An 11989-nucleotide genomic window follows, 5' to 3' on the forward strand; every position below is an offset into this window, starting at 1 on the left:
TTTCACACCATATTACAATTATTTTGTTTCTTATTCTCTCTTCTTATCAGATGGTGGGATTTGGAGGTCAGAGATGTTATCCTATGTCGTTCTTTCTCCGGTATCTAGCACCGTGTCATCCTTATCATCTTCTGAAGTCACATTTACTTGTGTTTGTTCATTTATTCTTTAATACTGTTCCATCTTTAGTGTCTTATACTGTGTTAGGTATTGGGACAAGATTCCTGCTCTTATGGTATATTTTACTAGGAAGACAGACAATAAATAAGTAAACAAACCAAACCAAAAGATAGTTTCAGAGTGACCCATGCTATGAAGAAAATAAATGCAGACTTAACTATGTGGGTTGCGTGGAGTGGGGGTTACTTTAGGTAGGGTGGTTTGGGAGCACTCTAAATTCTACATGTCTGGTCCTCACTGTCCCAGCCCAGTTCCCCCAACGTGAGACAGACCTCAGAGTTCTGGGTGTAGTGGCCTTAGGACATTCAGAAAACGTCAAATCCATGTCCCAGCCCAGTTCCCCCAACGTGAGACAGACGTCAGAGTTCTGGGTGTAGTGGCCTTAGGACATTCAGAAAACGTCAAATCCAAGCTGCCATATAAAAGCAAGAAACAGATCTGAGGTGAAGAGTCTGTAGGGTCAGTGTGGCCAGAAGGGACACATCTGTTACTCACCTGTGGCTGTTTCTTCAGCCATGGAGTTAGCAAGTTTCCTTGGGCAGAAATGTGAGAACAGAGGAGGTTGCCAGTCACCCAGGGCCACTCAGAGTCCATAGTATACGCAGTGAACTTGAGCCTCCAACCCAGGTCCAGCAGTGGACTCAACACAATTACATTCTTGCTGGGAAGAAATAAATTCTTCCCAGTTCCCACAAATTCTGGAAACGTACTGGAGGGAGAGGAGACTTGCCTATTTCAGAGGACCAGAGAGCACAGGTGGAGATGTCATTGCACTGCATGTGGGACACAGAAATGCAAGGCAAGGAGATGAGTGTGGGAGCGGCAGAGGTGGTTCTGGCCTTTTGTGCTCACACTTGTCCCATCCTTTCAGGCCAGGTACCCTCATGTTCTTTTCCTCCCCTATCCAAAGTTGCTCTTGGGAAAAAATTCCCAGACCAGGAAATACTTAGTTGGTGCGTAATTCAGGTGTGGTTCAGCAGGTTTCTACACATCAGACTTGCTCAGTTCTTGGAATCTACTGGGGGAAAGATTCTGAAGATTTCTCATGAATTTGCAAATATTTTCAAAATTTAGTCTTAATATCCAAAAACCCAGCAATTAACAACGTAACTAACAAAAAACGCTTCAAATTCTCAGATGTTGACTCCTCCGTGAAACTTCCCCTGAGTGGTCAACACAGTCTACTTTTTATGGTCATAGCATTTTGTAAATGCCTCTTTTTAAGTCCTTATCATATTTTATGCAGTTAATTGTTTACAGGTCTCTTTTTTGAGGGCAGGGACTGCCCTTTACTCACTTCTGGTATATTTCACTTGGGTCATATTCTTGTTTTTCTTTTTTTCCTGCACTCATTTTATCACTGCTGTGTGTGCTTGTGTGTGTGCTTAGTCACTCAGTCGTGTCTGACTCTTGGTGACCCCATGGACTGTAGCCCGCCAGGCTCCTCTGTCCACGGGGATTCTCCAGGCAAGAATACCGGAGTGGGTTGCCATGCCCTCCTCCAGGGAATCTTCCCAAGTTCAATAAAGGAAAAGGGAATCTAAAGCCATGAACATGAAGGTGCAAGGGGCTGGTGACTTCTTGTGATATTGTCTCTTCCCCCAGACAGTATCAGTGTACTGCAACGGGGGCTAGTTGGCTGAATGATGGCTTATCTTTCTTACAAAATATCCCTAATAAAGGAAATGCTTATCATGTTAAATGATAATAGAGCCAATTGAATTGAATGTAATATATAATAAGGCTTAAGAGGAAGATCTGGGAGGAAAAGAACCAAAAGATTGAAATCATAATCTCTAATTAGCAGCATTATTTATAATTTTATTTTCACCTCTTTAATTTTATGTATTATCTGAAGTTCTAGAACAAGTATGTATTAATGTATGTGAGATAAGGGAATTTGATGCCCCCTCCCAAATATCTCTCAGGAAAGCAGGAGTCTCTTTACATTCTAGTCCTTCCAGAATCCTTTGCATTGTGAAATGCTCTCTCTGACATTTTTTGATCCACAAAATACTATCTGGGAAAGACACATTAGCTTTAAATGACCTCAAGAAATAATAAAATTTTAGATGATTGTGGTGATATTCTAAATTTAAAAAAAGAGCAAATACATTTAACATCAATTTAATGAATTCTTCCTTTGGGATAAGATCAAATTGCAAGCTTTAGATGTCATTGTAAGTCAGTTTTCTAGAATTCCCTTTACAAAGCGATACTGTAAGTGGTTAAATTATTAAGATTATGAATATACACTTGTACAATAAATGGAAAAACAATTGTCATAGTGTTTTGTGAATAAGTACTTGTGGCTTGAGATAAAAATTCCAGTGGCAGCATCATAGTTAAAACACACTAGATGAAAGAAAAGATTATGTCTGGAAGGCTGTCAGATGGCTCAGAAGTGTCTCTCATAATATGAAGGAGACTTGCTGCTAAAGACACATACAGCAACTTTGAATCCATGCCTTAACGAATGGAAGAGTAGGAGAAATAGTATTTCTAAATTGACTGTTATTTATATGATTTTAAATATGTATGCTTATTTAAATAATTTAACCATTGAAATTATATACATAACTATTTCATCTATATCCCTAAATGTTTATATTTAAGTTAGTCAAAACCATTAATTTTTTTTTTTCACTCTTTGGGAAAATGACCTTATGTTAAGGTCACTTTCTATTCCTGTACACTTTTATAATAAGAGGAAAATCAAAAGCACAAACTTGTTATCCCTTCCAGGGACTCTTAAAATTTAATAGGCATTTACACTTTTATGTGAGTAGTTAAACTTTAATGGTGAGAGCTCAGTCATCAGGTGGTGGATGGGGAAGGGATTTAGGGATGCAGCTGGGTCTCAGTGACTGCAGAATAACACAAGGCGGGGCATTGACTTAAACCTGAGGGAGGCTGGCTTTGCAGAGAAAGTTTCCACCAGGGGAAACTTGTTGGAGGAGTGGCTTTGGAGCTCACTCTATGAGTGGATGGGGGACTTCTTAGGAAGAAAGGAATAAAAAGGTATGTGTTAATGATCTACTGCTGCATTACAAACCACCTAAAACAACACTCATTTATTTATCACTGTTCTTTGGCTTGGCAATTTTGGCAGAGCTCAGCTGGGACCACATGTCTCAACTCTGTTTGCAGCCTCTGGTAGTTCAGCTGGTCATGGACAGCCTCGTTCACCACTCACAGTCTGGGGCCTTGGTAAAGGATCCTGTGATGGCTTGGGCACTGGGCTTCTTTCCCCATGGGGTCTCTTTCCACCTCACAGATGGACTTGTTCATATGGCGGCAGTGTTCTAAGAGCATGAAAGCAGAAGCTTCAGGGCTTCTAGAAGCCAAGGCTTGGAATTCATAGGACGTCACTTGTGCCACAAACTATCGGGCAAAGCAAGTCACAAAAGTCAGTTCAGATTCAAGGCACTGGGGAAATAGTTTCCACCTTCTGATGGGCGTTGCTATAAAGACTTTGTGGCCATATTTAACTTATTAGAGGGCATTATATGGGCAAGGGAAGCTTCTAGAAGGGAATAGAGACAAGAAAATGTCAACTGTGTAGTAGGAATTTTAAGGAGTTCAGCCTGATTGAAATAGAGGAAGCTTTTTGGTGAATAGCTCATAGTGATACCAAGTAGGCATCCTGAAGGGCCCAAGGGCTGTAAACTCAGAACCAAGACTTTGGTGTGAAGGTTAGCTAACCTCAGTGCATGTGCCCTGTCCACTGCTTCAAATGATCCCTTTTATAATTTGTCTTCAGTATTGTTTTCGCTTGAGAAATACTCTTGCTTTGAGATCTTAAAAGACCCTATGTCCTTAAAGTGCCGTGTCCAGGAATGGGCTTTTTGTTTTTTAAAGTTAATTTGTTTATTTTTGGCTGTGCTGGGTCTTCACTGCTAGGCAAGGGGTCTCCCTAATTACAGCAAGTGGGGGCTACTCTCTAGTTGCAGTGCAGGGGCTCCTCATTGCAGTGGCTTCTCTCGTTGCAGAGAAGAGCTCCAGAGGAGAATGGGCTCTGGAGCTCACTGGCTTCAGTAGTTGCTCTGCAGTTGTGGCTCATGGGCTTAGTTGTCTCATGGCATGTGGAATCTTCCCAGACCAGGGGTCTATCCGATGTCCCCTGCATGGAGAGTCAGATTCTGAACTGCTGGACCACCATGGAAGCCCCAGGAATGGACTTGACCAAAGCCTTTATGAACTTTCAGAAGATAGGAGAGCACAGAACCAGTAAAGGACAGTGGAGAAAAACCTGAGCTCTGGAGCAAAACAGACCTTGGTTCAAATCCTGTCTTTACCACTTGGAAACCATATGACATTTGATTTGTCATTTAACCATCTGAGTTTCCTCCAATATCAAATAAAATAGTACCTACCTCACAGGATGGCTGTGATAATTAGATAATAGTCTTGCAGATTTTCCTTAGGGATTTAAGTATTAAATATGTAAGTTCTCAATTACTATCAGCTGTAATTACTGCCTTTGGATTTTCGTTCTTCATCTGTAAAATGAGATACTACCTCTGGAATTCTAGAGTCTTATTCTTAACATAGCTAATGAAATTGAGCATGAAGAGATTTGCAAATATAAAGGGCTATGCCCATTCCCGAGGAGAGTGCTCTTTATTGTGATCTGCATTTGAAGAAGGTCTGTTTCAAACTAATTGCTTCTTCTCCCTGAAAGAAAATGGACTTTATGGCAAATGTGTTTTACACAGAGTTGATGCTTTGATGAATAAATGCATTTATTCTCTATTTGAATGTATTACATAAGATGATCAGGATGCTGGAGCCTGCTTGCTTTTAACCAAATAGGTTTCCCCTATTTAACAAATATTTAAAATCTCCTACTATGTTACAGGCACTATTCTGGGTTTTGGAGATAAAATGGTGAGAGAAATAAAAATGATTGTTCTCAGCAGTGCTGCATTAAATAAAGCCTAAGTAAAAATATATATAATTTTTCCCCCCCAGGGAATATTTACAAATAGATCCCTTAATTTTTTTTTACCTCAATCCTGGGCCATTATTCATATTTACTAGAAGTAAGTTAACCTATTTTGAAAAAACCACAGTTTATTTTGATAGAAAATTCTAGAGCCATCCCCTAGTCAGACAGTCCATCTGTTTGGCAAGTAGAGTGAAAGCTCTATTGACTAATAGTGTATGGCTTCCCTGAGTCCATTAACCAGGGAAAGAGTTTTCCCATGGCTGGTTGGACCCCTTATCATTTTGGTGGCACAACATATAGTAAGAAAGATCATTAACTACAGGTACATTAAGAAAAATAATCCATACTCATCCAAGTCAAATCAATGCCTCCCAGACCATGTGATTTGGAATTTATGCTTGGTTGTATTCATGTTTTTCACATATCTACAAACATGAATAACCTTATTGACTCAATAAATAGAATCTTAGTCACATGTAAGAGGCCCAATTTAGGTTTTAGAAGACTTCAAAGTCAAGCTCAATGTCAATGAAACATAAACTATTTGATTGATTGTGGAACTAGCTCCAGCAGAAAAATATGCCATGTTCTGGCTTCATTTCTGTTCTGGGAAAGTACATGGTACCTAATTGTGGGTGGATCTTGGTCCCAAACTGGAGGTCACAGCCAGAGAAAAGCACCCCACATCTTCCTGATTATTTCATTGGGAGCATCTGGAGAAGGCATGAGAAATACCTAGCCTCTCCACTCTGTCTCACTGTCACTTAACTTTCCAAGCATCTGTGTGGGTGCTTAGTTGCTCAGTGGTGTCACACTCTTTGTGACCCCATGAACTGTAGTGCACCAGGCTCTTCTGTCCATGGGATTCTCCAGGTAAGAATACTGGAGTGGGTTGCCATGCCCTCCTCTAGGGGATCTTCCCAACTCAGGGATCAAACCCAGGTCTCCCACATTGCAGGTGAATTCTTTACTGTCTGAGACACCAGGGAAGCCCTTCCAAGCCTCTATTTGGAAGCATATACCAACCATTCTTCCACTCTTTTCCCTACTCCTGATTTACCCCTATAATTCTCCTTTGAACCACTACCCAGGAAAATAGTTGAATCAGTTACATTATCTTATGTCATATGTTTTAATTATAATCCCAAAATCGGGAAATGAAAAGTTTTGGCATACAACTACTTATCAGACAAAAGAGGAATGTTTCTTCAAATGTGGTGAATAGAATAGCATATAATCTACTGTCAATTAGCTATGAATGTGCCCACTCCAGCACTTTTTAAATGAGTCCCACAAGAAAACCGAGAAATAAATTTTTAATGGAGCCACTTGTGCCTTCAGGCCTTGGGAACTTTAACAAGGATCACTCTATGAAAAAAATTGCTATAGGCATGTATAATAAATTAAACATGAATTTTAAATTATCCACTGAGTCTTCCTAAGGGATTGAGAGGCTGTAGGGATAATGAAAATGCAATGTTAATAAGCAATCAGTAGTGATTTTAAAAAGGGACTGAAAAAGAAGGGCCCATCTAAATTTCACCTTTGCTGAAAAATGAACTAAAAGGATAACTTCAAACTAGTAGTACTAATTAATGTAAGTGTGCAATGCAAGGAATTACTTTATTTTATGTATTAGTGTAGTTTCATTGGTTTGTATTGTTACATGTTTAATCATGTAAACAATTTTAAGAAAGAAAACAATAATAATAATAGTATTTATGAGTTATTTGATAGGACTTTTTGTAAATTATCCCCAGATTGTATAGGAGACAACTGAGTATAGAGAGATTAAATAGCTTGCAGATGGTCATTGAGCTAGGATCTGAACACTGGCTTCTGTAAATGTTCCTTGTGGTTCCTTCCAGCTACGCTATTCTAGCCAAATCCTATTGCCTCTTGAAGGTGGACTGATGAAGAGAAGTAACTAAGGGCACTGGTATCAGAATTCTTAGTTCTAATACCATCTCTTACTCTTTCTTGCTAGCTGTGTGGTCTTGGATAGTTTCTTCCTATTTAAAATAAAGGTAATAATGTGAGGGTTATGTGGACTTAAAAAATATTAACAACCTAAAAGTTGAGAGTTATGTTTTATTCAGTGGGAATTTTTAGAACTTTAAACCTGGGAGATAGTATTTCAAGTAACCCTGAGAGAGCTACTCTGAGAAGACAAGGAGAGGAGCCAGGTTATATAGAGGTTTTGTAACGAAGGGCAGGTAGTCTGATCATCAAAAGATTATTATTAAGTAATGACAACCAGATACCCCAAGTTAAAGAATTTAGCGCTTTTCTACGTATAGGAAGCTGCAAGAGTCAGGGTTCACGGAAATCATTCCTTTGATATGCACCTCAGTGATTTGGGGCCAGTCTCCTGTGTTTTCACATCCAGAGTTTCCTTGGGGCTCACCAGAGGGAGTGGCTGCAGTCTGACGGCCGCTCAGCTCAGTTCAGCTCAGTCGTGTCCGACTCTTTGCGACCCCGTGGGCCGCAGCACACCAGGCCTCCCTGTCCATCACCGTCTCCCGGAGCTTGCTCAGACTCATGTCCGTTGAGTCAGTGATGCCATCCAACCATCTCACCCTGTCGTCCCCTTCTCCTCCTGCCTTCAATCTTTCCCAGCATCAGGGTCTTTTCCAACGAGTCAGTTCTTCACATCAGGTGGCCAAAGTATTGGAGTTGCAGCTTCAGCATCAGTCCTTCCGATGAATACTCAGGACTGATCTCCTTTAGGATGGACTGGTTTGATCTCCTTGCAGTCCAAGGGACTCTCAAGAATCTTCTCCCACACCACAGTTCAAATGTTCACAGTTCTGATGGCTGCTAGATGGCAGGTATTCTTTCCTTCCTGAGTTCCCTCAGGGCTCACTAGCTCACCTTCTGCTGTGACTGCAATTGCTGATGACTGCGATGTCCTTTGTTTACTGATTTGGCAGGAAATATTCCATTTCTCAGTTAAGTGAGAAAATGCATACAAAGCAATCAATCCCATGCCTGCTATGCAGTGAGAGTTCAATATGGGTTATAGTTATTGTTACGGAAAGTAAACAAAAGGAAAAAGAATGGTGTGGCTGCCTTAGATGACAAACAGCCCCAAAGTAGTGCCATATGTTCTTTCTTGGTGTGGGAAAACAGCAGACTGCTCACTCTGTTGAGTCATCAAGCCTGGGTGATCACAGCCTGTCTCACTCATGGTTTAGGTCCGAAGTCCCTGATGCATCTGACTAGATGGTGCTCACATCCTGCACTATCTGGTGACAATGAAGGAGACCCCTCAGCTCCCTTTGGGTAGTGTCATGGCAGGTTCATGGTCAGGGTGGTTTCTTGTTTTCTTCTCATGTTCTCCTCCTGGAGCTGAGTCAGCTGGGAACTTTCCAACAGGTTTCTTTTTTTTTAAAATATCTCTTCCATCCCTTAGCTGCTAGGGCTTTTCCCTGTAAAGGAAGCCCGATTTAACATTCCTAGCTATATTGAAGAACAACAGCTTTATCCTTCTGTGGCTTTTTGAAATTCTTTTCTGAATATGGAAGAGTGAGATGGGTTGAACTCCCATTTCTTTTTTTAAATTTATTTTTCAATTGGAGGAAAATTGCCTTACAATGTTGTGTTGGTTTCTGCCATACAACACAAATCAGCCATAACTATACATACACGAACTGTGTTCTTTCAAAACTCATATGTTGAAGCCCTAGCTCCCAGGACATCAGAGTGTAACTGTATTTGGAGATAGAGTCTTTAAAGAGGTAATTAAGGCAAAATGAAATCATTTGAGTGAGTCCTAATGCAGTATGACTTGTGTTTTTATAAGAAGAGGAAGTTAGGACAGGGAGATGACCATGTGAGAACACAGCAAGAAGGTGACCATCTATAAGCCAAGATCTCGAGAAAACAGACCTGCCAACACCTCAATGTTAGACTTCCAGCCCCCAGAATTGTGAGAAAATTGGTTTCTGTTTAAGTCACCCAGGCTGTGGTGTTCTGCAATACAGCCCTGACAGATGAATACAGGTAGAAAGGTCCTTGCTGCTGCTGCTGCTAAGTCACTTCAGTCATGTCCGACTCTGTGCGACCCCATAGACGGCAGCCCACCAGGCTCCCCCACCCCTGGGATTCTCCAGGCAAGAACACTGGAGTGCGTTGCCATTTCCTTCTCCAATGCATGAAAGTGAAAAGTGAAAGTGAATGGTCCTTAGGTGGTCTTAAAGCAGGAGATCCTACCTCAAGTGCTCTCTGGTGAAGTCTGAGTCCGAGGAGGAGTGCTCACTGCCAGGTCACTGAGGGTCTCTGTTTGTGAGGGGCAGTGGAGGGACAAGATGCTGGGAACTTTGAAGTTACTCTCTTGAGAGGGTCTTCCATCTTAAATATCTTTCTCCACAGGTCTGGAATTATATCATTAGCAATTTATGTGGAAGTTTTGAAAATTTTTTTTTAGTTCAATTATCTCATGAAAAAATAAGAATGGGATCACTGGGGATGCTGTTGGTAGACTACGGATGTGGGATGTGGATTTTGGAGAAAGGTTCCAGGAAAGAAGCAGTGAAGGAGAAGATGGAAAGGCACAGATCATCAAGTCCTTTCCCTCCCAGCTCTGCCCAGGGCCAACCCCTCTGACTGGGTTTACAGGAAGAACAGGGGAGTTTTGTTCCTTCCTTGGTACCTCATTTCCAGAAAGTGATGCTCTCTTGACTGGGGGCACAGGGCTGTGGTGATTGCTTCATGGTTGGTGGTTGAGACGACCATCTTTTGAGAACCTTCTTTTGACCTTGTAGGTGCTGCAACATTTTGATCAGAAATTTCTGCTTTAAGTATAAGGGATGTGTTACAAATGAGGAAGGAAGTAGGAGAGCAATCAAAACAAAACTTTCTGGCCCCAGTTCAATAAAGCAGAATGCATTCCTGCCTCCTGCCCGCCTCTAAAGTGTTTGACAATTTTCCCTTTTTGTTCATACTTCTGACTCTAGTGTAGTATCGTTTATAAGCTTGGTATTTTTGTCATCATTTTGCCTTAAACATGGGCACAAAGAAGACTTCAACAGCAGTAAACAGTAGCTTGTGGAAATGTTTCTGTGTTTGAATTCTGATTAAATTTGTCCTTCAATAAGATTTCTGCTCATGCCCACTCTCTCTCTCTTTACTTTCCCGAAATTTCCCCTCCAACACTGCAGCTCATCTCCACACCCACAGGATGTTAGCAGGTTTAAAGGAACAGAATGTACCTTTTTATGACTGCCAAGACTGAAAAAAGCCTTTAAGACTGCGTGATGAATTTCTAAGGATATAGTTAATGATCAGTAGGGCAGATTTTGTGAGGCAGGAGCTGTTCCAAAGTTTCTGATAGGTTAGTCTCTGCACACATTGAGAGTTTTGTGTGTGAGATGGGAAATTAGGAGATGTTACTTTTCTTTTTTTCTGCTTATTTGCATATTTTAAATTGTATACTATAAATAGAGCTTCCCATGTGTAGCTAGGGGTAAAGAACCCACCTGCCTAATGCAAGAGACCAGGACTCAGTCCCTAGGTGGGGAAGATCCCACCCAGAGCCCACCCATGGAGAAAGGCATGGCAACCCACTCTAGTATTCTTGCCTGGAGAACCCATGGACAGAGGAGCCTGGTGGGCTACAGCCCATGTGGTCACAAATGCTGGACACAACTGAAGTGACTTGGCATGCACGTGTGTACATACCATAAATAATCACTGTTTCCTAACGTGTATGTTCACACTTAACCTTATAGCAAGGACAAAAGACAAAAAACCAGCCCTATACCTGTTATAAAAATTATCTCATTATTTGTTACATTATTGTAAATGAATTTTATTTCATTTCGTATACTATACTTTATTTAACCGTTTATGTCCACTTCTTGACATTTCAGTTGCTGTCGTTGTTTTTGCCATTGTGCCTTTAGCACCCACAACTGTGACTTCATGGGGGTGTTGGCTGCATTCAGGTAAAGGGGAAAGCTTGAGTCTGGTTTGCAGATGGTTCTCCTGATACTGGCTGACATGGACTGCTGAGGTGCCTGGAGGCAGCTGGAGGTTGGAAGAGGCAGGTGAATGATACCCTTGGATTGGGCTCCAAGGTGAGACCCACATGTGTGCTGTCCAAAGAGCGTCTACTTCAAAGGAGACTCTCTATAACAGGGTGCACGTGGTGAGCTGCAGTATGGATGTCTCTCAGCCTCGTCTCCAGCTATACCAGTGTGTTGTAAGGAACGTAGGAATGAGGGCTGAAGACTACGAATAACTGCACAACAAAATTTCCCCTTATAGAGACTGACTTGGTCATTGGCCGCTTTGAGTGCCAAGTTTTCTTTTTTTTTTTTTTTAATATGGAACGCTTCATGAATTTGCGTGTCATCCTTGCGCAGGGGCCATGCTAATCTTCTCTGTATCGTTCCAATTTTAGTATATGTGCTGCCGAAGCAAGCACGAGTGCCAAGTTTTCTAAGCAATGTCCAGTCCTGAGCATTTCATATTGTAGCATATACTAAGTGAGGCATGGAGGGGTCAACCACAGTGTGAATCCTTTCTGACCCAGCAGCACCAGCTCCAGTTGTGGAATACTGAACTACCAGGACCTGTTTCACTATTTGTAAATAGTGGCAGGGCTCACTGAATGGGGTGGCTTGGTTTTCTAGAAGGATTTATGTGTTGTCCTGATTGATTCTGCTCTCAAGAGCCATTCCCAGAGCAATAGAACACTCTGAAGTATCTGTAGTGGATTCCAGTACCATTCTGTAGGTCTTCTGCACTAAGTGAACTGGTGATGACCTTTGACTAATAGGGCTAAGAGATGAGTTTTGACCATCATCTCCTTTGGGTTTCTATTTACTCTTATCCAGGTTCACCCTTGTGGGA

General features: G+C 41.4%; 1 non-coding gene across 1 annotated transcript; it reads right to left on the bottom strand.

The window, feature by feature from the left end:
- Positions 1–11454: 11454 nt before the first annotated feature.
- LOC133069786 (U6 spliceosomal RNA) lies at positions 11455–11561 on the bottom strand. Its single transcript, XR_009696000.1, has one exon. It is a non-coding gene; the product is annotated as a U6 spliceosomal RNA (small nuclear RNA).
- Positions 11562–11989: the final 428 nt, after the last annotated feature.

This window comes from Dama dama, chromosome 14 (genome assembly GCF_033118175.1).
Source record: "Dama dama isolate Ldn47 chromosome 14, ASM3311817v1, whole genome shotgun sequence".
NCBI classification, from domain to species: Eukaryota; Metazoa; Chordata; class Mammalia; order Artiodactyla; family Cervidae; genus Dama; species Dama dama.